Source organism: Macrotis lagotis, chromosome 6 (assembly GCF_037893015.1).
Source record: "Macrotis lagotis isolate mMagLag1 chromosome 6, bilby.v1.9.chrom.fasta, whole genome shotgun sequence".
Taxonomy (NCBI): Eukaryota; Metazoa; Chordata; class Mammalia; order Peramelemorphia; family Peramelidae; genus Macrotis; species Macrotis lagotis.
Window position 1 is genome coordinate 203,435,702 of NC_133663.1, and position 25,530 is coordinate 203,461,231.

General features: G+C 34.3%; 1 long non-coding RNA gene across 1 annotated transcript in view; it reads right to left on the reverse strand.

The window, feature by feature from the left end:
• Positions 1–8,479: 8,479 nt before the first annotated feature.
• The window catches only part of LOC141491978 (uncharacterized), a 38,424-nt gene continuing 21,373 nt past the window's right edge, over positions 8,480–25,530 (reverse strand). The window contains exon 4 of the long non-coding RNA XR_012469820.1: positions 8,480–8,594. This is a non-coding gene — a long non-coding RNA (uncharacterized LOC141491978). The remainder of the gene's footprint in view (positions 8,595–25,530) is intronic.

Below are 25,530 nucleotides of genomic sequence, written 5' to 3' on the forward strand. Positions count from 1 at the left end.
TAATTGTGAGGGAGAATTTGTAGTCTAAAAGTGTTGGGTTTGGAGATTTGGTTTAAATCCAGATTTAAATTGGTTTTTGAGTGAAAGGAGGTCATTTACAGCTTCAGTTTTCTCATCTGTAAAATAATGTTTCTTGTAAGGAAAATATCTTGTACACTTTGAAACACCATATAAATTTGAGCAAAAAAAACCCTATTAATTCCACCGGAGGTAACTGAGTTTTAAAAAGTTTATCCTCCTTAATGCCAACTAAATTACATAAATGGTAAATTTTCTGTATGAAAAGAAGGTAGAAACATTTAGACCCTTTCAATGGAGATATTTGTTCAAGGAGTTAACAACTTAAAAAATAAACTGTATCACTTGGGAGTTTGTCTTCAGTGAGTCAATCAAGAAGCATTTATTAGGCAACTACTATGTGTTTAATATTGTGTAAATACAAGGGACACAAAGAAAGACAAAAGACAGACCCTTTTCCTCCAGTTTATTGAGAGAGATAACATGAAAACTGCATGTACAAACACGATATTTCAGCACTAATTGGAAACAGTAATAGAGGGAAGGCCAATATCCTGAAGAAGGATCAGGAAAGGTCAAGAGGAGGAAAGAGATCCTTCTGGGCATGGGGATCATCTTTCCAGACTTGATACTGGTTTGATTTTGATCCCTAGTTTTGTACCTTACACCCACCTATTTTCTAAAATTATTTTTTTCTATTTCTCTAAAATGAAGTCTCTTTTTCCTTAGGGTCATGGGGAGGCAATGTGATGCAGTGAACACACAGTGTCTGGGAAGACTTAGGTTTAAGATGTGCCACCTAAGATGTTTGCTATATTTGTGACAAAGTCACAGTAACCTCTCTAGGTCCTCAGTTTTATCAGCTGTTACAGGGGGTTGAAAATAGCATCTACCTCCTAGGCATTTAGTTCTTTGGTTCTCGTCCTTCATTATCAGAAAAGACCAAAAATAACTTCACTATATTTGAGACAACATACAGTAAATACAATGTGTCCAACTGTAGCTGATCAGAACAATCATAGCTCAGAATGCTCTACCACAGATCAGGAACAAATGATTGATTCTTGTCCTTCATTATCAAAGAAGAGATTTTACAAGGGTCACATGAGCTAATAATAGACATAGAAAAGCATTGAAATCCTTACTTGTTTAGTCATTTCAGTCATGATCACCTTGCTGTGACCTTGTTTGGGGATTTTCTTTGGCAGAGATGCTGGAGATGTTTGCCATTTCTTTCCCCAGTTCCTTTTACCAATGAGGAAACTGAGACCAACAGGGTTAAGAGTCTTGCCCAGGGTCACCTAACTAGTGAGTGTCTGAGACCCAATTTGACCTCAGCTTTTCCTGACTCTAGACCTGGTGCTCTTACTGAGCCATCTGGTTATCTATCTTCAGTTCTTTACACACAAACACTGAATAAGAAGAGTGAGATGTTCTGATTAGAAGGAAAGTAAAGAAGCAAATCAGCATTTGTATGTATGGTTTGTTTTTTAAGTCACTGCTTATTTTATCTACTTTTTGTGTCTCTATATTCTTCTCCTTTATACTGCATAAGTTCTTTTAAGGACAGAGTCTTTGTAGCATGTAATTCTTCATATTTTTTCACATAGTACACAGTACTTGCCCAACAAAATCTTTTTTAAATTAGTAAATTTCTTTAAAAGAATATTTCAATATAGCTTTACTTTAGTTGTATGATGTCAGATTCTAGTTGTGGTTCATAATTCATAATGCTAAGTATTCATTAGCAAATGCAAACCCAAAGAATGTATTGATTTTCCTTTCCTTTAAAATAGAAAATCCCCAGGAAGTTCTTCCCACCATAGGCTTTTCTAACTTTGATTTTCAACAAGGAACTTTTTAAGCAACAATACTTGATGTAGGAGATGGACAGAAGATTCACAGAATTTGACTGCATTACTATGCCAAGAGTCATGGAATCAACAGTCAGATTGACTGAAGTGAGAAATACAATCACTGATGTCCTAAGCCATCCTAGGATATCAGGGAAACCTATATTGGTGTAAGTAACAAGACCTGATATATAAATTCATGAAAAGTGATATATTGTAATAAAGAGATTGATTTATGTTTTGAAATAATGGACAGATGACCGTATTAATTCTACTAGTATCAGGGAAACTATGTATTTATATTTAACTTTTTTTTCAAATGTCATTTTTTCCATTCAGTCTTCTCACATTAATATCCTATATGAGTTCAAATTCTGTTGTCTTTTTCTATTTTTTGTTTATTTTATATTGTTACAATGATATTGTTATGGGAGGAAACATAAACCCCACTTCCCCCCCCCCACCTTCCAAGAAGATGACAAACTTCAAGAAGAGAGAGAAAAAAAATGTACTTTATTCTGTGTACAGAGTCTAATGACTCTGACTCTGGGATGAGTTGCCTTCTTTATTATAAATCCACCAAAGAAGTTGCTTCACTATTTCCCCACAGTTGCTATTATTAGCTGTTTTCCCTCCACTCTATTCCTTCCCACTCTCATTAATTCTATTCTCTCTCCTTTGACCCTGTCCCTGTTCAAAAGTGTTCTGGAGGTGATCGATGAATTCCCTCAATTTCTATTTTACCCTCTACTTCTAGGATCTCAGGGAAATTTTGCTGTATTATTTCTTGAAATATGAAGTCTAGACTCTTATCCTGGTTGTAACTTTTAGGTAGCTCAATAATTTTTTAAATTATCTCTCCTGGATTTGTTTTCAAGGTCAGTTGTTTTTCCAATGAGATATTTCATATTTTCTTCTAATTTTTGGCTTTTTTTGGAATAGTTTTCTTTGTGATTTCTTGCAAAGTCAACAGCTTCATTAATTCAATTCTTCATTTGAAGGAGTTATTTTCTTCAGATAGCTTTTTCATCTCCTTTTCTAGCTAGCCAATTCTACTTTTTAAGGCATTTTTCCCTTATTTGCCTTTTGTGTTGCTTTTTTCCATTTGGCCTTAAGTGTTTTTAACATATTTTCTCCAGTATTATTTTGTATTTCTTTCACCAATCTGCTGATTTGACTTTCATGATTTATCTGCATCACTCTCATTTCTCCTAGCAATTTTTCTCTACCTCCCATACTTCCTTTTCAAAGTCTTTTTTGAAGTCATCCATAGCCTGAGCCCATTTTCTATTTCTCTTGGAGGCTTTGGATACAGAAACCTCAGGTTTGTCATCTTTTGGATATTCCATGGGACCAAAGTAATTTTTTATAGTCAGCTTCTTCTTTTCCTTTTGTTTGTTTATTTCCTCAGCCTAAGACTAGGCTTAGGGTTTTTTTTTTTTGGGATACCCCACTGGGACCTTTATTCCTTTGAGTTCTTATGAGAGATTCTGACTGCTTTCTTGCCTATGCTTTGATATGTGAACCTCTGCCTTGGAGCTGTGAGGAGAGTCCCTGCTTTGCTCTCTTTAGTTTGAAAGCCCAAACTATCTGATCTGAGTGTGGGCAAACAGCAGAGTCCTGCTCCAGGGAGAGCAGATTATGCAGTCTGCAGTCTCCCCTAACCCCCTTACCATCAGTGAGCTGCCCTCTGGATGTACAGGCTAGTTTCCCCTATTCTCACAGCAGGTTCTCACCACAGGGCTACTCTGAGACCAGTGTTGCCTCCACACTCACTCTAGTGTGGCAGAGTTCTCTCACTACACTTTCAAGAAGTTCCTGGTGATCCTCCTGGGGGCAGCAGTTCTGGAAACTTCACCCTCTTCCTGGGAATCAGACACCCCCAGGGATCTAGGTACTCAGCCTGGCTGCACTGTGCTGTGACTGCAGCTTTTTCCCCATGCCCAATCCTGTAAAATAGGCCTTTCCCCCGCACAACTTCTCACTTGTCTTGGACTGTGAAATTGTATCACTCAGTCTTTCTGTGGGTTCTGCCCCTCCAAATTTTGGCTAATCATAATTTGATGGCTTTTGGAGTTTTTTGAGGAACGAGTTTCTGGGAATTCCTGCCTTCATGCTGCCATCTTGGCTCTGACCCCCAATTCTGTTGTCTGTTAGGTTGCACAAAATAATTGGCCAGGAGAGTGTAGCAGCCATTCGAATCAGTGATATGCTTACTAGAGGAAAAGAAAAAGAATATAATCCCTAGTGATTAAGAATAGGAACAGGTGCTAACTCATTTTCCTTTTATTAAATACTTTAACTTCATATGTGATTTTTAACACTAAACTTTATCACATGAATCTTTAAAGTTTTTAATCTTCTTGTTGGGTTTGTTGCTTGGTTTTTTTCCCCAGTTTTTGCAAGGCAATGGTGTTAAGTGACTTATCCAAGGTCACACAACTAGGTAATTATTAAATGTCTGAGATGGTTTTGAACTCAGGTGATCCTGACTCCAGGGTCAGTTCTCTATCCACTGTGCTACCTAGCTGCCCCTCAAATTTATTTCTAAATATCCCTTCCCCCCAATCTTTTTTTGTGACAAATATTATAAAAGGTAAGAATAATTAACCAATATCTCAGCACATAATTGACATTTAAAAGTACGTGTGAATTTGTATAACCAAATAATCTTTACCTAGCTTTTGAATCATTATTGCTTAAATGAGAAAATGTAGTTAGATATTCACAACTATTTTTGCATAAAGCTGAGTCAACCTAGGTGTTATGTCTTACTCATATCTATTTTACCAATTCCTCATTCACTCAAAAAATAATTCCTTGAATGGCAATTGTACTTCCTATTTAGAGATTTTCCAGTGTCAAATCATTATGCAACTAAATATTGGCTTTAAATTAGTTTATAACCAATGAAGTTAGCCATAGAGAATGAGTGAAATTGAACCACAATCATACTGAGTTGTTTTCAATAGAATAATCCTTAAGAATTAATGTGTTCAGGGACGGCTAGGTGGCGTAGTGGATAAAGCACCAGCCTTGGAGTCAGGAGTACCTGGGTTCAAATCCGGTCTCAGACACTTAATAATTACCTAGCTGTGTGGCCTTGGGCAAGCCACTTAACCCCATTTGCCTTGCAAAAAAAAAAACCTAAAAGAAAAAAAGAATTAATGTGTTCAGTTAAATGCTAATTTTATGGTGGATGTACATACATTCACATACACATATGTATACATACATATATAGATATATACATACATTTATATAGGCTATTTTACTTTTTAGTACAAAATTTTTAACTTAAATCATTGAGTACAATATAAAATATTCTGATAGTTCATTAACTCACTATGATTGTCTTTTACTGGATGAGATACTAGGTTGCCTTTGCTTAATTCTAGGTAGTGAAATTTTTTACCACGTGATCCATAGTATAATCATTGATAATGGATTTCTTCCTAAACATACTTTTTTGGAAGTTGAGGCCTAGGAAGAGTGACTAGTTTTAAGATTATATAGGAGGTTTGTAGCAGAGATTAGAATAGAGGTTCCAGATTTATATCTTAAGACTTGAAGCAAAGATATTTGCACTGGTGAATAAAGGAATGTCCCTTTCTCTCTAAATCACTTCATTCAGAATAAAATGTAAGAGTGTAATTTGATCTTCATATCCATAAAATTTAACTGTCATTTAACTATTTAAACAAAGTTTTTTTTTTATATTTAGTCTAATTGAAATGAATCACAGCCTTCAACTTCGACTATACATTGTTCCTTCACATCTGAATCCTTGCTGTTGTTCTACTGCCATTCTAGCACTGCCAGTCCTCCACCATGGTCATCTGCCTTTATTCCTAAACTATGTGCTGGGCACCTTGCTAAATTCTAAGAAACTAATTGAAGAGAGCCCCTTCTCTGTAGGAGCTTTTCATCTAAGTGAGTGGGAAAACAGTACTCAAAAAGAAGCTTGCATTTTAGAATGGTCACAAGAAGAGAGTTGGTTGGAAGAATGATCTTCCTAGAGTTAAGCCTAGCAAAGCAAATGGACAATTAAAACCTCTAGCAAAGTCTGAGACCTCCTTAATGGGAGGCTTAAGTTTATTGCATCACCTTCTATCCCTCCAACCTGAAGAAAGGGGCCAATGAGTGTATTAAGAGGAGTTGAACATCAAAGCCTGAGTCAGCCTTCATGGGGATGAGATTTCAGGAGACAATAAGTTTTTCTTAGTAGGATGTTTCTAGTCAAACCAAGCAGGGCAGCTGATGGAAAAATGATGGGAGCTCTCTTGTATCCTCTACAGCTCAAGTCCCATCAGTATCATCATCTGTCATCCTTTCCTCAAATGGGAAAAGGAGTGTATTTGAAAGTTTGTATGAAAACAGAGCTAGGATGTGGGATGTTGGGTTTAGGAAACGTGAAGTAAGTAGTTTGATGGAATGTTCAATGCATAAAGAGGATCATAATAATCCTGGAAGTAGTCCAACATATTGAGAAATCCTTACATTTAGGTTTTGATCCTATCCCTTCCAGGAGTTTACCCTATCAATTTGTTTTATCCATGCCACTGGTTTTTTATATCAGTCATTTTCTGGTATCTCTCCTCTCTTCCCAGAAATTATTTTGTAAAAGAGAAAAGTATTAAAGCAAAACTCAATAGAGCTTGTTTTTTATCATTAAGCTTATGTAGCTACATCAGCATTTTTTGAGGATAGATGAAATTTCTTAAAACCTGTGATCAGTTAATAGTCATTGGATTTTCTTCTGAATCCAGTTATCTTTCTGTAGTATGGCTATATTTGTTGCTTTTTTCCTGCTTCATATTTCTTTGACCATCACCTCTTAAAAATCCTCCAAAATGTTCTGAATTAGTCATATTTTGTGTTTCTTGAGGCACAATCATAGTCTCATAACATCGTTTAACCATTCTCAACTTGGTTGGTCTCACTTTATTATCACTTTTAATTATCACAGGAGTGCTGCTATGCATAATTGAATATTTTTGATTTCCTCCTATTACTCAGAAGCAGGATTGTTAGCTTGAATACATGAGTAGTAACAACCTCTTAGCTAGTATACCCAATAGCCATTTTTCAGTTCTCAATTCTATGGGTTTTTCCACTTGTTGCTAAGTACTCCTCTAACAAACTTTCTCTTCCCTTGACTTCCATGCCAGTGCTTCTTGTTTGTATACTTGGATCATCATTCATCATTCATCATTATTCCATTTTAGATGAGATTTAGGGCCACCAATTTAAGATTGAAGATTGAGTTTCTTTGAATAGCAAATGAATTCATGTGCCCCCTGGATTTTAAAATTGTTCAAGATTTATTATAGAAGGCTTACAAAGTATATAGATTAAAATCATTTTTTCTCCTCCCAAAGAAGCGACAGAGTTTGAGGATAGGATAGGTGAAGTTTGAGTGAGAGATAGAGAGAGACAGGCAGACAGACAGCTATGAGGGCTGCCTTAGTCTGGCCACATGGCATGGGAGCCCATGGTACTCCACCACGGCCTAGATGAGAGCATGTGACCTAGTTCAGATAGCTGGAAATCAGCTGGGGAAAGGGGGTGCTGTAGGAAAGGTGGAAAATCTAAGGTCACCCCCATCCTGAAATGGAGTCCTTCTTCCCTGCATAAATTCATCTCCCACCCCCTTGAGTGTATATGTCCTTTGAGGCTCTATTCTAAATCCTTTTGTCTACACTTGCTTTCTCTTAATGTTCTTTTATGCTCCCCAAAATTTGATTATCAATATAAAGGAGGTTCCAAATTCCAGACCTTTATATCTGCTCAACACTGGCTCAACATTGCCACATTGTCAAGTGCTAGATATCTCCATTAGGATATTGCAGAGGCACCTCAGATTCAATGTATGCAGAACAGAATTGCTATCCTTAAAGTTCTCAAGTAATTCCAGAAACAAGAAGAGGATAAAGTCATCATCACAGAAGTGATGTACAGGTTAGCATCTGACTGGAATGCAATTACAGTAAATTACTAGGGTTGAAAAGAAAATGGATACACTGCTCAGCACAGGCAACAGTCTTGCATCTAAAGAAGTTCATTGCCAAAAACCTTCATCTTCCATCTTTCAATGAGCTGGATATATTATGAAATGAAGAAATTCTTGACAAGGACCACACACTCAAGTTTGTAGTGGTTACTAGATGGATATTTAAGAAAGCACCTCTCCTGCTACATTACAGACCCAAAGTGGACTTGCTGTAGGAGACCTTTAAGTGTCTTTTGGGACAGTTTTTTTGCAGATACTATTCAGTGTGTCACTTAACTTCTCCTCTGGAGGACCAGTGATTACACAGCATACCACACTTCAGAATCTTCCTTCTGGGTTATGTGGGAACTAGATTTCTGAAAGAGCATATTTATACCTTTTTGTATGAAAAATGAATTCACAACTCAACAAAACGCTACCAGCACTGTTTACAGGTTATGAAAACACTTTACAGTTTTATGTAGTTGAATACCATTCATCTCTTTACTGCAATTTCACAAGCCAGAATAATAAATGTAATAGGGATATGTCACTTTACTGACAACAAATTACTTTTGCTTGCTTTCCATGTCTTGAAAAGTGGAATTAAGTTCAGTATATTTTATGATTTCATTGTTTACCTCAATATTTTGGCTTTTATCCAGATTTTCCAAAGCCACTGCAAATCCCTTTTGGTGGTGATTGACTATATTTATGTTGCCTTTAACTTCCTGAAAATTTAGAAGATTTTAATTAAAATTTTATTTAATAGCATATCAATGGGGAATTCCCTTAATTTTGCAATTTTATCATGGCATTAAAGTTTCCATATTAAATAAAAGTAAGATAATAGCTATAAAAGTAGTAATAATTATTAACGATCTAAAATCATCAGCATAAATTAACTAATGGGGTTAAACTAGAAGTCTTCCCAGTAAGATCAAAAATAAAGATGGATTCCTATTATCATCATTGTTATTGAACATTGTACCAGAAATAATAGAATAGCTATAGCAATAAGAAAAGAAAAAGAAATCGAAGGATTCAGAATGGGCAATGATGAAATAAAATTGTCACCTTTTGCACATGATATTATGGTGCACTTAGAGAGTAATCCTAAGGAATCAACTATTTTAAAAAAATTAGATGGAATACATTACAACTTTAGCAAAGTTACAGAGTATAAAATAAACCCACATATATATCAACATTTATATGTTACCAATAAAATCCATCAGCAAGAGTTAGAAAGAGAAATTCCTTTTTAAAGTATCTATAAAAATATAAAGTACTTGAGAGTGTATCTGAATAGACATATGCAGGAATTATATGAACATAATTACAAGATTCACACCAATGAAATAAGTCTGAAGCAACTACAAAATATTAATTGATTGTGGGTAGGCTAGATCAATGTAATAAAAACAATAATTCTAGAATTAATTTACTTATTCAGTGCCATACCAATCAAACTACCAAAATATTATTTTACAAAGCATCAAAAATTCTAAATAAAATTTAACTGGAAGAACAATAGGGTCAAACATATCACATGAATTAATAAAAACAAATGTGAAGAAGGGAGGTAGCCTAGGCATACCAGATCTCAAACTGTTATAAAGCATTATTCATCAAAACTACAAGGTACTAGGTAGGAAATAGAGTAGTGGATCAGTGAAATAGATTAGTACCCAAGACAAAGTAGCAAATGGTTCTTGGAATGTAATGTTTGATAAACTCAAAGCTCATGATTTGTCAAAACTTGCTGGGAAAACTGGAAAATAAAGGCAGAAACTAATTGTGTAGATAAACATCATATACCATATACCCACATAAGATCAAAGTGGTTATATAATGCCTATTCTGATACATACAATAAACAAATTATAAAAGCAGGGAATAGTTTATCTGTCACATCTATGGAAAAAGGCAGACTGTCTGTCCAAACAAGAGTTAGAGATCAAGTCTACATGCAAATGGAAAATTTTTATTATATTACTTTTGTGCACAAAATAAATTGCTTTCAAAGTTAATAATAGGTAAGCAGAAAATTTTTTCAAATTTTTTCTCACTGTCTCTGAGAAAGACCTCATTTCTCAAATATATAAAGAATTGATTCAAATATATAACAATGTAAGTCATTCCTGAAGTGATAAATGATCAGAGGATATAAATTAGCAGTTTTCAAAGTTATCTTTAATCATATAAAAATACTCTTAAGTCACTATTGATTAAAGAAACGCAAATTAAAACATCTCTGAGTTATCACCTCATACCTATCAGATTGGTTAATTGGACAGAAAAGGGAAACGTTAAATGTTGGGAATGGCGAAGGAAAATTTAGACATTACTGCAATGTTTGTGTTGTGAAGTGAGCCAAACATTCTTTAGAAAAATTTGGAATTATGCTTAAAGGTCTATAAAACTGTGCATATATCCTTTGATTCAGATATATCTTGATTGCATCTATATAGCAAAGACATTTTTAAAAAGAGGTAAGCAGTTGGGTAAGGTCTTAATTATACCAAAATATAGCATTCTTTTTGTAAAGGCAAAGAATTGAAAATTAGAGAATGTCCATCAATTTGAGAATGTCTGAAGAAATTGTATACACACACACACACACACACACACACACACACAGACACACACACACACAGACACACACACACACACACATATATATATATATATATATATATATGATTTCAAGAGAATAACACTGTGCAGAATCAGAATTGTACACAGTAACAGCAATACTATAGGATGATTAACTGTGACTAACTTAGATTTTCTCAGCAATAAAATGGTATAAGACAATTCCAAATTCAAATTTCATGATGAAAAAAAATCAGAGAATGAACTATGGAAATTGAATGCAGATAAGGAAATGCTACTTTTACTTTCGATATTTTTATTGTAGTTTTTTCAATTTGGGCTTGTCTTCTTTTATAACATTTTAATATGGTAACATGTTTACATCATTAAACATGTCTCATATATATTAAATTGTTTACCATTTTGGTGGGGCAGGGGTAAAGGAGAAAGGGAAATGTATACAGATACAATAAAAAAAAAATTCTAAAATTGTCTTTACATGAAATTGTATGAATAGATTAGTTGTATATGTATGTGTACCATATATGTATTATACATAGGTATAATCTTTTTATGCAGTCACATGTAAATACAATTTTTGATAATGTTAAAAATGTTTGTAAAAATTATACCGATTATGTATGAGTCTAAAATTAGACACATACATATAGGTATAATCTTTTTTTCCTCCAGTTTCATGTAAAGACAATTTTAAACATTTTTATTGTTTTCAAAAGAACATGAAAGTTTGAAGAGAAACTGCAAGAGGAGACAAATAAAAAAGAGTTAAAAATTAGGGGCAGCTAAGGAGAATGCTGTTTGCCAAGAAAACGAGGAGTCAGTTCAAGGAAATTATAAGGGCAAGTCCTAGGGATATGATCAAGATGTAGTTTGGTGAAGAATAAAGATGGTTCCACATATAACTAAGGGAGTGTCCAGGGCCTTGGAAAATGATGTTTTATTGATAAAGTGAGTTGGGATGAATATGTCAGGGTTAGATGAAAATATGAGAAAGCAGCAGTGAAGGTGAAAAGAACAAGGAGGACTGAGGCTATGGGTAGAGGGAGAAATAATTGGAGTGAAACAGGGAGAAGTAAGAAGAAACAAAACAAATATCTCAAACTCAGTTGACTTAAACTAACTAACCTACCTACTTTTTAATGATTACAATTCCAAAATTACCTAATAAGAAAATAGACTAGTTTCTTTACTAAAAAACAGAAGACTTTTTAATATTCTCCCTTACTCCCAACTGCTAATATGCACTTGCTCTCAAACTATCTTGTATTATATTACTCTAGATTTATCATGTATGTGTATGTATGTAAATGCACATGTGTCTCTCTCCTTGTTTGAATATAAACTCCCTTAAAGTAAAGATTATTTCATTCTTCATATTTTTATACCCAGCTCCTAGTATATCACATAAATAAGAGGCGAAATAGCCATTTGTTGATGAACTAAATTTTGCTATCTTCTAAGAGATATGGCAGAGAAGGAGCAGCACAGCAAAACACAGTCCCTGAAGGCTAAGTGTATGGTATCCAAAAGAATCTTCATGATACCCCCAAATAGTATGAGCTGACACAAGTCCAAGCAATACACAAAAACATGTCCTGAAGTTTGTCTGAGCAGTGTTGCAAACTCAAAGAGAAAAGGGAACAATAAACTATATTTAAACATCCCTGAGTCAATCACAGATTAATATTATCTTCTAGTATTTTTTAATTTTATTAACTTTTTAAAAGTAATAATTTAACCTGGTTTAGGCCACATTCACAAGTGTAGCTAGCATATTTAACATCCTTGGTCGAGTGGCTGACCAGTGACCCTTTTTTGGCAAACAGGAGTAGAAATGGTAACAGGCATATGTACATACATATATATATATATACATATATTAATTTGTCTTTCTACTCCTTACCTTAGAATACCATCTGTATCAGAGGCAATGTCTTCCTGTGGTTTAACCTATAGGATCCCTTCTATCTACCTTCTGAATAAAGCAGCCAACAGTTCATTTGAACATGTTGGCATCAACCAACATCCATAAGAAAAAAACAGAAAAGAAACTACAGTTTTATAGAGGAAATATATGACAGAAAACATGACATGGTATATACATGGCAGTTTATAAATGTCAAAGTATTTTAGAAATGTAAGATATTATTATTATTATTATTATTATTATTATTATTATTATCAGTATATCCCTTAAAGGAATCATTTTCCCATTTAATAAAGATTTGGAGCTCCTTGAAAAATTACTTTTAAGATGTGCTATTCCTTTTCCCAGAATAAAGCAATGCAAAAAATCATTCATTTTGATATATTTCTACTTTATTTCTGATTTGTAAGCATTTAATTTGCTGAATGTGTATTTCTATTTCTGTTTCTTGAAGTTTATTTAATCTTCAATTATCATTGTCTATTATTTTAAAACACCACTGAATTAAAGCTATATTGTACGTTTTTCTACTTTAGAGACTGGATTTCTTATCTTGGATAAACTATCCAAGGAATTATGGGAGTTACTCATAGGTCCAATCCCATTATTGATAGACAGGGAAACTACAGTCTCCATTTCTAAACTGAGTCAATTAATCCTCTGGGCAGCCTGGTGACCAACTATTCCCAGGGAAGAGAGGATGTCTAACAATCATTCATCACTGAAGCTCACCACTCCCAAACTCGAGATCCACCTGCCTCAACTTTCTGGTTATCCAGATTACAAGCTTGCACTGTTATGACTAGAAAAATACACACACACACACACACACACACACACACACACACACATACATACATACATATATGTGTGGTGTATATTCATATAAAGTCTGGTCTTTCAAAGAATCTTTTAAGTATATAGAAAAATAAAATTTTAATCTCCCAACCCAAAGGTTATCAAATACTTGAACCAAGTGGACAATTAAAGACTACAGTAAAATGGAAATATTTCCAACAAAAACTACTTTTGTTTTCATTTCATTAAACTTTCTCAAGACACAAAAAAGAGACAATATATGAATGAGTGTATATATACATATTATTAATGTGGGCACAGAGTATTTAAAAAGGAGGGGATTTGGAATCAGTTTCTCAATATTATTACCTTGACAAACATTTTGGGTTGAATATCTCCCCTCTCCCCTCTTCCTACTATCCAATTCAGACACTTTTATTATATTTGTCATAGTTTGTGGGATAAAGAGTTCTAGTGTCTGGTAAAAAATAGAAATATTGTGAATATATATACAAATACCAATATATTCACAGCAATACTTTTTGTGCTAGCAAAGCAATGGAAACAAAGCAGGTATAATGAATGTCATAATATAATAAACATAAATGAATAATAATAGCCTATATCATAATGAAAATAAAATAACTCTGAAGTTTACCCTCCAACATATCAAGTTAAAAATAATTTTGGAAGAAAGTCATAGCTAATGAAATTATGAACTGGTACAAAAATTGTAGAATATAAGAATTATATGAGAAAAGTCATTCAGTTGTTCCCACTCTCTAAGGATATACAGTAAGAAGATCAAAGATAGAAAAAGAGATATTATATGTACAAACAAAAAGTAATATTCTTTTGAGATAGAAAAAACTAGTAACAAAATGGATATCCATCAATTTGGAAATGATTAACAAAACAGTATCCATGAATACCACAGAATATTATTGTCCTATAAGAAATACAAATATAAGGAATTAACTGAAATATAGAAAGAATCACACAAAGTCAATAGAAGCAAAAAACAAAACACATGAAGACAACAAAAATATTTTTTTTCTTTTTAAAGAGAATCTTCAGAAGTCTCTTTTTCAGGGGAAAAATAATACCACTAAAAAGTTGCCATTGGTGAAGCATGATGCATAGTCATAGTCCTGGAGAATTTGAGGATGAATTCCATTTCCTTCTCTTTTTAGGGTTCTAAAGAATATGGATTTTAGTTTATGCTGATATATATAGCAGATGGGGTTGCTGCATGATTTATCTTTCCTAAATGTTTTTCTTTGTTATGAAGAAGAACTGAATGTAGAAAGCTCTTTAAGGGTAGGATAAAACTATGAAAAAAACTAAGAAATTCCAAAAAAGATAACAAAACTAAAAAACATACAAAAAAACTAAGACATGGATATATTGTCTCTGCACCAATGTGAGGTCTAATCACTATCAATGAAATCATGAATTTATTGACTAAGATCACACTTCTAAAATTTTTTTTTTCTAAGTGAAAGTTCACCACCTCAATTTTCATATTGGGGCAGCAAGGTTGACTAGTGGATACAGCACTGACCTTGGAGTCAGGAGGATGGGAGTTTGAATCCCATGTCAGGCACTTGATACTTACTAGCTGGATGACCTTGGGCAAGTCACTTAACTCTGGTTGCCTAGCATCCATCCAGGGCCATCTCTAGTTGTCCTGATTCATGGTCACCAGATCCAGATGATTACAGAATAGAAAGTCAGGCTGGTGATTTAGCACATCACCTCCTCACTCAAATCCAATTCATGTGCTTGTCATGGCGTCACCTCCCTGATGACGTGGTGTTCTTCAAGAATTAAAAGCAAACATCAATCAATCACAATATTCAAAAGTATTGTACTAATTCTGGGATTACAGAAAGCAAATAGTCCTTTTTTTGTCAAAAAATTCCTAGCTTGATGGGGGAGGAGGGGAGAGGGGAGATGAGACAAATAGAATTATCACAGAGACTGATTATTTTTAGAATACAGTACTGGGGCAGATGGTAATAAAACATACAAACTCAAAACCAGGTTCATTTCTGTTGTTGACTTTGTTTCTTCACTCTCTATGTTTGCTGAAATATTGTGGGAGGTAGCATTTCCAGAGGCAGTCTGCCCAGTTCTATTTCCCTATGGTTTGCTCCCTTCTATGTGACTATGCAGCCCGGGCTGGAAGATGAGGCCCAGTCTTCATTTGGTATATGTTTGCACGAGAGGATGCTCCAGGTTAATGGGGTGGGAGCATGGGGAGGAATGGTCTATCATTACTGATGTTACACTGAATGTCTTTGCTTTAGAAAACACAGGGAGAGGTGGTGAGTTGGAATTTTAGAGGAAGTGCCATGAAATACCTAAACTATCCAGTAATCAGTCACCTCTCCCACTTTATGACCACATTTTCTGGGTTAAGATACTGAATGTGTTTGACATTTCCTTCGTCAGCTCATTTTACAGACGAGGAAACTAAGGCAAATAGGATTAAGTGACACAGATTCAAACCCAGGAAGATGGGTATACCTGACTTTGGGTCCAACACTTTATCCACACTATGCCAGAATCCAAAATATATACCACATAATGTTTCTAGAATTCGAAAATGATGTGGTGCCTCTTTCAATTGCTTGTAACAATGGCTCACCTCTTTATAAACAAAAAGTTTCTAAGTAACATAACAATAAACTCTGTTTACCAAAACACATTTCATTCACAAAAAGTAGAAGAGAAAAAATCCAAACATCAAATTTACAAATAGTGCTTTATTATGTGTTACTTTCATGGTTAATCATCTCTGGGGTTAAAAATTGAGCACAAGACAATGAAATAGGAGGAACCAAAAGCTAAGAATAGCAATCTTGTACATAAACTACATAAGTAAAATGCAATTTCCAAAACTACAATGCAATTTGCATCCATACACATCCATATGAACTAAGTTTATAGCTATAAAATATTTATTCCATAACTGGACCATGTCTTGTTAAACTTGGACTATTTCTCAGATGTAATTTCCTATGAAAATGCTATGGAAACAAACATCCCCCTGAAGTTCTTCACAGACAGGACTAGAGGTCTATGGTGACAACTCAAGAGATTAAATGAAATGATAGTTAAAATGTGTTATAATCAGGGGGCTAGGTGGCGCAGTGGATAAAGCACCGGCCCTGGAATCAGGAGTACCTGGGTTCAAATCTGGTCTCAGTCACTTAATAATTACCTAGCTGTGTGGTCTTGGGCAAGTCACTTAACCCCATTTGCCTTGCAAAATCCTAAAAAAATGTGTTATAATAAATTATAATATTAAATGTTAATTGAAATTAGATGATAAGACATCAGATGTTTCTGCCTTACATAAAAATAGATTCAAAAATGTTTTAGTTTTAACTATAGCTATACAATTAAATATTTGCCAGTATAATGCACATAATTGAATCATGCCATCTGTATGAAAATCAGATACATATATCTTTGAAAACGGCATTAACTTATGATGCAATTAAGGAATGCTCAAAACATTTTTAATATTGTGTTTAAAAAGAATTAGAGAAACCTGAAAGTTATTGTAGAAGTCAAAACTTCTACATTCAAAACATCCAAGAAAATTATGAATTGGTCGCTGGTCACAGAAGAGCTCAAAAAGAATTTAGAAAATCAAGTAAGGGAGGGAGAGGAAAGGGACTGATGAGGAAAATTCATGAATTAGAGTCAGCAGCTTAGTGAAGAAGATACATATACACACAATACTGAAGAAAATAACATCTTATAAACTTTAGTGGGTCAAATGAAAAAAGAGGACAAAAGAGCCAATAAGGAGAAAAATGCCTTGCAGAAAAGGAATGCAAAAGCTCACTGAAGAAAATAATTCCTTAAAATATAGAATTGAGCAAAGGGAAGTTGATGACTTTGTGAGAAATCAAGAAACAATCAAACAAAACCAAAAGAATGAAAAGTTGTAAGAAAATGTGAAATAGCCCATTGGAAAAATCTACCAATCACTTCCTAAAAGATTCCCAAATGAAAATTGCCAGGAATATTAGAGCTAAATTTCAAAGCTCCCAGGTCAAGGAGAAAATATTGCAAGCAACCAGAAAGTTCCACTGTGGTGAAGTAACAGTCAGGAAAGCATCCAAGACTTGGCAGCTTCTGGATTAAGGAAGGCAAAAGAGCTTAGACTATAACTAAGAATGAACTACCCAGCAAAACTGAAAAAACTCTTTGAGGGAAAAAGATGGACATCCAGTATTTCAAAGGGGTATTTTAAACTTTCTTGAGGAAAAGACCAGTGTTGAATAAAAAATTTAAGTTTCAAATATGAAACTTAAGTGTAGTATGAAAAGAGAAACAGGAAAGGCAAATAAGGGACTAAATGATCCCAAACTGCTTATATTTCTGCATGAGAAGATGAAACTGATAACTTACAGGAACTTTCTCATTTATTAGGGCAGTGTATATAGACAAGGCACAGATCGGAGTTGAATATGATAATATATATATATAATATAGTAAGATAGAGTTAAGGAGATGAGAGAGGAATATACTGGGGAAAGGGGAAAGGGGAGGGAAAAAATGTCAAGGAAAAAAGCAGTGGATAGGAGAGGAGGGAGTGGAGGGGGAGAGCATAAGCCTTATTATCATCAAAGCTGGCTCAGAGAGGACAGAATATATTATACATAGGGTACAGAAATCTATCTTTTACCTTAGAGAAAAGCAGGAAGGAAAGAGGATGGGAGAAAGAGTTAGGGAGATGATAAAAGGGAGGGAGAATTGTAGGAGAGTGAAGTCAGATGAAAAACAGTAGGGGCAGAGTAAAATGAGAGAGATAATAGAATAAATGAGACTGGGGGGATAAAATTAAGGGAAATACAGTTAGTAATAGTAACTGTGGGGAAAATTTTTGAAACAAGTTTCTCTGATAAAGACCTCATTACTCAAACAGCATTCTCCAATTCATAAAATAATCAAATGATAGGAAAGTTTTCAGATGAGGTTATCAATACAATCTATGGACATATTTTAAAAAATGTACTAACTCACTATTGATTGGAGAAATGCAAATTAGAAAAATTCAGAGGTGCTAATAGGACAAAAAAAGAAAATGATAAATTTGGAGGGAATGAAAGGAAAATGAGACATTAATGCACTGTTGGAGGATATGAAATGATTTAACAGTTTTAAAGAGCAATTTGGAATCATGTCCATAGGGTTATAAAATCATGCCTACCCTTTGACCTAGCAATGCCACTTCTAGGTCTATATTCCAGAAGAGAAGAAAATGAAGAATAAAAAAGGCCTATATGTATAAGGATATTTATAACAGCTCTTTTTTCTGTGGCAAGGACCTGACTGAATAGATTGTTGCATGTGATTGACAGAATGCTATTCTGCTTTATGAAGATGAACATGATGTTTTCAGTAAAACCTGGAAAGACTTATATGAGCAGATGCTCATATGTATGATATACAAAATAACAGTGATATGGTAAGATGATCAGCTATGAATGACTTACCTTTTGATCTCTGAAAAAAATACCATCAATACAAAAAACCACAGTTGATGGCATCTGAATATCAATTGAAGCATAATTTTTTAAACTATTTTTCTTGAGATTTCTCTTTTTTGTTTGGGGGAAACAGTTTGTTTACTTTCACAACATGCCTATCATGGTAATGTTTTGCATGACTATACATTTTTAGCCATCTTGAATAACTTGCTTTCTCAATGAGGGGGAGTGGGAAGAAGAGAGAATTCAGAATTCAAAATTCTATAAATGAATGTCAAAAACTTGTTTTTACATGTAACTGGATAAAAAAATACAGTAAAGTATATAAAAAAAGAATAATTCACTACATTTACAAACATTTTACAAATTGTCAAGTATATTTGTAAACAGAATATAGAAAATATGAAAAATTTAAATTTTCCAGGGATTACACAATGTGTACATGTTTCTTACAAAAATATTTTTAAAATGTAAACTACAGAAATATTTACTATTAAACAAATAATCCTATATAAATCTATACACTAAAACAGAATGTGATTATTTATAATCTACAGAATACAACAAAAATCCAAACATTAATGCAAATAGTTTAAAATCTTGCTTATATTTCCCAGAATTTATCCAAACATGTACATGTTACTTACAAAAATATTTTTAAATGTAAATTATAGAAATACTTATTAAACAAAGCATTAAAGTTTCCCTAGTCAAATATTTTTTTCTTTGAGAATTATTCATTGTATGACTTCTAATGTGGTGGTTGTAGTTTTCCAAAGAAATCTATATAAAATAAAAAAAACCCAAGGGATAGTTATTCCAAATGTACTCCATCATATTCAATACCCTGGCAACCACAGATCTGAGGGAAAGCTTAACACATTTCTTAGATATTTCAACCAAAACAAAGTTTCAGTCACTCGAATAAAAGCCTGACTACACTTGAAGATAAGTTTTGCTTGGGTTTTATAACAACATCAAAAGGTAAGATGGTCTGGTTTTACTTATTCAAGTCAACTGACAGAGCTCCTTTCAATAAGTTAACAACAAAATAAGATGAACTCTCCCCCTACTCCCAAGTTACTCTCTAATATTTCCTCCTACTTTTGGAGAAATGATACAACACTAACAGAAAATTTTAGGCCTCTTTGCAAAGAGAGAGAAACATGTTTAATTTTGTGTTTCTGAATAAATTACTATTCAATTGTTAACAAAAGTGACCCAACTTTTTTTTTTACAATTTCAGTTCAACTGTCCAGTTTAGAGATGTTTACAAGATTTACACAAAATGAAAATATTGAATTATCAAGTAAAAATTCATAAGCCATTGATCTTCAGTAATAGCGTCATATCAGATGGCTAATTAACTCCTCTTTCTATTCTTTTGAATCTAGATTGAACAATTTCTATTGCCTGTTAAATACAATTATTGAATAAATATAATATTTTAAATGTATAATCACCATTCATCCAAAAATAAAGTTCAATTGACTCTAATACTTTATATCTTCAGGTATTTTAAGGTCAATCAGTATACAAACCAACACCAGGCACTGGAGAAACTAGTACAAAGAAGAAAAAAATCTCTTCTCACAAGGGAACAATTTCAAATTTGTGTTTCTTTTTTAGGATACAGGTAGCCAACTATATATGTTTTTCTGCATTTCATTTTTATTTTTGCTTTTCTGCATTTCACTTTTTGTTCTCTTATATAATCCTCATTCACAATGAGAAATTTCTCTAAAATAGTTGTTAGTATCTGATGCCTCTGCTCTCCTCAGACAGGTCTGTTTCTGTACTAAAAAAGTAGGTATAAATCTGCAATAAAACAATTGTATGACTTCAGGGTCACATAAAATTTAAGAAGTTACTGCAAATGATATTTGATTATGCTGATAGACAACTTGCAACCTCTGGAGTTTGACTCTACTGGAAAGTGTGGTCCTGATAACTGAATCTGTATATCACCCATGATCAAGATAGATAAAGAATAGTTGACCAAAAGGACACTACACTAGCCACTAGATGTAAATGCAATGGAAACCCATGATACATTGCAAAGGCAAAACCAAAATGGGACTTGCTCCCTTACAAATATTCATAGAATATCAGAAAATAGAGCAGAGGATGCTATGAATCACACTATTTTTAGACATTAAATGTGAGATCCTTACTCAGTGACATATGTGTCAACATACTACTAAAGACATGAACCATGTTAGAAATTTTTACTTCGAATAAAACTAGAAGGTAAAAGAAAAGGGGGAGGACAAAACAATGTTTTTCTTGGAGGGACAATTTAAAAGTTTTCCTTATTGATGTGATGTTTGTCTTTCATTCTCAAAGAAAACCATCCCATCAGGAAAGGTGATGCCATGGTATGTACATGAAATACAGCTGAATGCGGGCATGCTATGCACCTGTAAGTCACCAGTTTCACTTTCTCCTTTGAAGTCATCTGACTTAGGACAACTGGAGATAGCCCTGGAGGGGAGGTAATCAGGGATAAGTGATTTGCTCAAGATCACACAGTGTTTGACACTGAATTTTGACTCAGGGTCCACTGTGTCATTTGGATGCCTGATTTGTTGTATAATACACCAAGTGATAACTGGCACTGAACATTTAGCAATCTTGCCTTTCTGTGCTCATGATAACTATTAGAACAAAAATTATGAAAATAATTCAATTTATTCATGAACATCTGTTTCAAAGGATGAGAAAGTAGATGAATTCTACAAAAATCTCAATAAGATTCTGCAAACTAGATTAACATCTTAATATGCAGGTACTGGGCAATATGTTACAAAAGAGGGTATCTTGGGAAAAAGTCTATGAGAAAATGTAATTTGGGTGGAAATATGGAAAGACCAAATGTTTTAGAAAACAGAAAAGGCTCATATTTCTGAGAATCATGTATAGTTCCAAAAAAATCAATGCAATTAGATGATGCTGAATGGTGAAAATTGAAAATTATCAGACAAAAACTAAAAACCCTCTTGACAGGAAGAGAAGTTAGTATTGTGGGAGCAATTTCTGAAATATCAATCTCTGCAGTCAGATTGACTTATTAAAAGCGAAGATGAAAATCAATAGCAAATTAGGACAAAGATAAAAAGCACGTAATTAAAATCAGCAAGTGTCAGAAACTCAAAATAAATAAAGGAAAGGAATATAATTTGAGCAGATGATAGTTTACCTCTTACTCAAAGGGAAACAGGGAGACCTAAGAGTTCTCTGTCCAGATTCTCTGCTATTGCTACAAATATAAACTCTATCTGGACATATAAAACCATTTGAGTCCTAATTTGAACTTTGCACATGATTACCCTTCCACACAACCTATGCTCCATTCAAACTACTATAGAGTAGATATCTCCAGTCTCTTGGTCCTTGTACATTCTGTCCTAAACACTATCAACAGAAGCCTTATTTATCCTCTGATTCCACCTGTAGCAACCTTCTGTGTTTCATGATTAGGGACTACATCCTGTGGGAAGCCTCCTATGTTACTAGGGCTTTTTCCTGACTCAAATGATCTGTCTATATGAGAGCTCCTTGAGGGCAGGAATTATATTCTTAGTGCTTAATAAAATACACTAAATAAAGAATACATTTGTTCACCCCATGTTATATGATAGCCATAAGGAAGTTACAGATTGATGTTTGTGCAAAAAAAAAATAACTAATTATCCAAGTGTAAGATCAGAAAAGCACAGGGACCAGTCATATAATGATAGCTATGACCAAATTCAAAGATTGCAGAGAAGGATCATTGGACAATTTATGGGATCTCAGATTTAAAAATGTATAATGTCTGGAAAAGCTAATTAATGAGACTACAAAGAGTAATTTTTCCCAAAGAGCCAGCACTGTTGCAGAGCTGATCAGGTGAGTCTGTGTGAAAGGTCAGTTTATGACTAAAAGCCCAGACTTAGGTGACCCTTGAGCTGAGGGCTCTCCACGGAACTGGCTGTGATAACACAACTACATCATCTGTGACCTCATTTAGTGATAAGCCCTGGACCTGAACTTCTTGACCTGGTTGCATCATACTAGGTTACATCCTGTACAAGGTTGAGATGCTGTGAATAAACAGCTCTGCTAGTTGTTCTGCTAGCTACACCTGTGTGTGCACATTTCATTTCTCTTCTGAGCCAAACTAATCCCCCTACCATTTGGGAGGGCCCCATTATTTAGTGCCCAAAGTGGAACAATGTCAGGGACTGAAGCTGAGAAAGTCTTTCAGGAGAAGAAACCCCTTGTAGAGCCATCAAAAGTCCCAGGACTAATTAAGGTAAGGGGAGGGGGGGGGGGTTTGGAAGAAAGTCGAATACGGCAAGTGAAGGAACTATCCAAAGAAATAAAGAAGCTAGGTCAGGATGTAAATATTTTAAATTAACTAGCTAAAGAGAAGGGATTAGAAATTATCAAAAAATAAATAAGTTTTTATAGAGTGTTTATGAATGTTCTCCATGGTTCTCAAGGAAAGGAGAATTGGAGAACATTGTGTGAACAGATAAATGAATATTAATGTGATAAAATGCTGTTGACTATTTCTCTTCCCCGCTTCTTCACTATGATTCTGCCAACATGCTTTCCCCCTCTTTCTCCTTCTCCACAGCTTGTCCACTTGCAGTTCTGGCTCTTATCTCTCAACCTTCAAGTTAGCAGTAAGAGGATTTTAGAAAAAGGACGAGAGAGAGAGAGAGACAGAGACAGAGAGAGACAGAGAATTACTTCATGAAGACTTGGATACACAAGTGTTAAAAACGAAATTTATTAGGAGTTAAAAGAATCAGGAAAGATACAGTGTATATTATCAAATATGTTATCTAAAGTAATCATAAAAAGAAATGGTTTTTAATTTGAGAAAATTTTTGGAAAGTAAATTCTAGAAAGACAAGAGAGTCAGGTTAACTCTAAAGTATATAATTTGGGCACTATGTAATGACCAAATAAAAGGAGGGAAACTAAATAGTTAATGTTTTACTAGAATGATATGGTAGATCACAGCTTCAGGAGTTTATCAATATAGATTCTGATAATTTCTGTAATTTAGTTATTACAGAAAATTATGGGTCAAGTGAGGATTAAAAAAAAAACAGAAGATTTCCCCCCCCCCAAAAAAAAGACTTAGGATTGTTCTATTAAAAAGAAATTATTTGGCTTACTTTAGCTGAAGTAGGAGACAGGAGACAATTAGGTTGAGGGACGTTTGGATGACTGTTTGCCTTCTCAAAAGATACACAAGTTAAAATCTACAAGTATTAAACACTAATACCTTTGTATGGGAAAATGTATTGTGATAAATGGAATGTCCTCTGGATTTTCTCTAGTGAGAGAGCAAGGTGGAGTTTTCAAGTTTTCCCTGGATTATTTGAAGTATTCTGACTCTGTTTATGTGTTTGTTTTAAAATACAGGCAGAGGGAAGTTCTTAGTTGTCTCTACATGATCAGACCTGCTGTCATGTCTCTGTGTTCTGCTTGGCAAATCATCTTTCCACTCTCTCTTCTCAAAATTGGATCTTCTCCTTTTATAAAAACTGCTAATCAATATCTGCCTGTTTTTCAAAGTCCAAGCTTACATTTTTACTAAGTTCCTCTAAATAATGTTCTTGAACTACTTCATTTTGTACATTAGATATGGACATACAAGTGATACAGAGGAAGCTATGAAAGACACCAGCATAACTCTAACTAAAAAATAACTAATATATCTCTTAAATCTTCCAGATGGAATGTTCTCCTGTCATTGAATTAATTCACCAAAAACATGATCAGCACTGGATTTGTACCATCCTTTGGTTTTTAACATCTTGAATGTAAAACCCACATTCTTACTCAGAGCAAAGATAAGTTTTTAAAGGCAGTGTGGGAAACAATCAAATGTTACTGCCAGAATTTCACAGATGATTGTGAGAATGATACATTATAAAATCCAGGATGTCTTGTCTTTGTAGAAACCCAAAAGATGGCAAGTTATTTACAGGAAGGAGAGTTAGACAAAAGAAAAGATGATTACTGGAATCACTTTGCAGCTAGTTGGGTTGAGTGAGGGTCTGTGTTAGTGGACTTTGTATCTACTCATGAAGGTTACTGTTCCTCCCCTGTGTTCATTATTATTATGAGCAGGATGGGGAACACATATGGAGGTAAATGTATCAATTAGACTGTGACCTTGGCCAATAATTGGCAGTAAGACCCAGTCTTGTCATGATTCCTTTGAGAGAGGTGATCCTTTTATTGAGATATCTTAATAAAAGCCATTTTATTCACTCTGCACTACATATTTATGATCCATTAATAATGATTTGGGCATTAGTTCCGGGATTTTATAATGCAAATCTTTTCAATATTCTTCCAGAAGAACACAAGAAAGTAGCATGCACAAGTGGTTTAAGCATATTTCTTGTCATTCTTTGTGGAGAAATTTATCAGAGATTTCTGGGAAGACCAGCCCAAACTTGGGGCAGAGTGATTAAAATATTAGGGAATAAGAACTGCAGAAAAGGGTATGATACTTAAGGTGGTGAGTGGGGTGGCTAGAATTACTTTAACTAGGCTAAAAAAGCCCTCCTACCTGGCTGGGACCCAAAGGAGAGTCCATAGGATTAGAGATAATAGGATACCCAGAATAGGGAGGTGAGTTGGAGTTCCCTCCCCAGTTATTTCCCCAAAACTTAAAGCCTACCATAGGGAAAGTCATCAGAAGACTTGGGAGGCCAGGGAGCCTTGTGCCTGGAAGTCAGAAAGAAGTTGTCAGGAAGGAAGCCGACTGGATGCTTTATGGTCTTGTGTGTTCCCTTA